General features: G+C 35.4%; 1 protein-coding gene across 1 annotated transcript in view; it reads right to left on the bottom strand.

Moving 5' to 3' along the window:
- LOC137971248 (gamma-aminobutyric acid receptor subunit alpha-6-like) overlaps positions 1–2,500 on the bottom strand; it is a 40,534-nt gene that overhangs the window by 12,443 nt on the left and 25,591 nt on the right. The gene's annotated exons all lie outside the window — the stretch shown is intronic.

The following is a 2,500-nucleotide window of genomic DNA, read 5'->3' on the forward strand; positions in this document are numbered from 1 at the left end:
CAATTAATTACTTAATTTATTTGTTTATTTTCTTCGTTTTATGTCCTTAACGAGTTTCACAGTACCCATTGCCGGTTTTCGCATTACGCTTTATAATTGTACAAACGCTTAAGTTTTGTATAGTTTTACCTCGTTAGTGATTACTTCGTTAAGTGTTTTCAATATTTTCGTTGTACTCTTGGTCATGTGACTTCAGCGAGTCTTGTTTTCTTGTGTCATATTTTGTAGCATTTTTATTGCAAGTGTTTTCGTTAGCTTTCCATTAAATTGTCCTTGTAGTTATCTGTAATCTTTTTTTTAGCCCGGGAGCATAGTGACCACAGTGTTCGACACTAACGCTTGACCGGTTGCCCGGGGCAAGAGAAATATATCCGTGAACAAGTAAAACAACTGTAAGACTTGAACGATCGGGCAATCAGAATTTTTGTTCAACTCACATTTTGCGGAACGATTTCATTTGCAACGAAGAAAGTGACTAGTAATATGACGTAGTAACCACAAAAACGATAAAGAAATAAATGTTACATCTCTTTGCTGTCATTTATTTAAAGATATATGTAAAGATACAAACCTCAAAACAGATACGAACATGCTTTCTCCGCAGGAAAGGAAAGCTTGTTACAATTGAACCCAGTTTTCGCAAGGCCAAATGCGTACGATACTTTCATATTGAACAAGCCTGTAAATGTACTACGAAAATCCATGAGTATTTTTCAGTTCAGTTATCTATTTCTTTCTGCATTGATTTTTCAGCCACTTCATCATATTCAGTGAGCAAGTGAACAATACTCCTGATGATCACTTAGTTAAAATTAGATTTCACTGATAGTTACCTAATTGTTCATTTCTTTCATGAAATTTGCTCGATTACGTTTGATTTGGTTGCAAAGCATTTGCTAAGTTACTACTTAAGTGACTTGTAACACCAAATTATCAGACAACAGTTTGTTATAGCTTTTATCCTCCTTTGTGGACAAATTTGACATTTTTACAAGACTCCTTTGAGTTTTAATTTGCAACAGGTCTTTAAAAGGAGGGCAGCAAAAAAAACCATGGGCAACGAAAAAAACAAAACTGGTTGCCCAAAGGGCAAAGTAGTAAGAAAGTTAGTGTCGAACACCGCATACTTAGTCTATGTTTCCCTTAAGTATAGTTTTAGTTTCCCTTTGTAAATCAGGGGCGTAGCTAGCCTTTTGATTAAGCAAGGGCTCAACAAGAACTTCCGTAACTTGTTTTCTTTAATAGCTGAAAGGCCAAATTTTCTTTTGCTGACTATTCAATAGTAAATCCCCGCAATAGCAATAACGTTTTATTTTGAAAAATAAAAAAAATCTTATATATCAAAAAATCCTGAACGGTTGTCATGAACGTTTCTAAGGAGTTTTCGTGCCACAAAAAGTAGACTTGTGACGTCATGTTATTTTTGGATTTCCGAAAAAGATAGCTTTTCATATAGTCTCGTTAGTTGTTGTTAGGTGTTCCTTGCGGTCGAGTTATCGAGATTTGAGATATGTAAGCATCATTTGTTCGAATCAAATATTGTGCGCAATTATCTTAAGCCTGGTTCCCACTGGTCCGATAAGCACAAGCATAAGTACAAGCACAAAAAAAGGAAATTTCTCCTTCCTTGCGCATTCGCTTATTTCACAAGTGGAAAACGGCGTGAGTTAAGCATAAGCACAAGCACGACGATTCGCATGCATCTTGAATCACAGTGGATCTTCTCCGACGTTACTGCGCTTGCTAAACAAAGTGACCGAGCTCCTGGAGGGGGGACTGGAAACTAGACACTTCAATGGCTTTTTTCTCGTAAACCAGCCGTACAACCCCACCTCAAAATTTCAGGATTTCCGAAAGCGAGAAAAAATAATTATGTAGAGAAATAAATAGTTAAATCTGCCAGACAGGTATTTCACAAATGACAAAAACTTCGATTTTCGTCTATTTTAATAATAACTGAAAAACTGTCTGATAGAACTTTTTGAAAAAATGTTGACGGTTTTGTCTACATGTTGTTTACGAATTCGCAAAATTTTAACCCTGGTTGTACGGCTAGGTTTTGAGAAAAAAGCCTTTGAAATGTCTAGTTTTCAGTCCCCCTCCAGGAAGTCCGTCTCTATATTAAGCGTTTTCCCCTGATTTGTATTTATTTGTTAGGTAAAGTTACATTTTACATCAATTGCAGTGACCAACACTTCACTAGAGACATCATTTTGCTTTAATTTCACAGATTTCAAAATTTTGATATTTTTTCTTCGGGTAACTGTAGGAAGACACCTTAAATTCTACTCGATAATCTTTTGTTATACACTCTAATAAGTTAAAGAATTTAAGGAGATTTCCAACAAAGAAATAAAAACGGTAGGTCATCGACTTAGTTTTTCAGATATTTTTCAAAAGTTGAAATTTAGAGGGCTTTTTTGTGGACCTGGCGTGTTTTCATGGTAACCGATATGACGTCATAAAGTATTACCAAACAATAGAGTTGCAAAGATATTTA

This window comes from Montipora foliosa, chromosome 9, assembly GCF_036669935.1.
Source record: "Montipora foliosa isolate CH-2021 chromosome 9, ASM3666993v2, whole genome shotgun sequence".
Taxonomy (NCBI): domain Eukaryota; kingdom Metazoa; phylum Cnidaria; class Anthozoa; order Scleractinia; family Acroporidae; genus Montipora; species Montipora foliosa.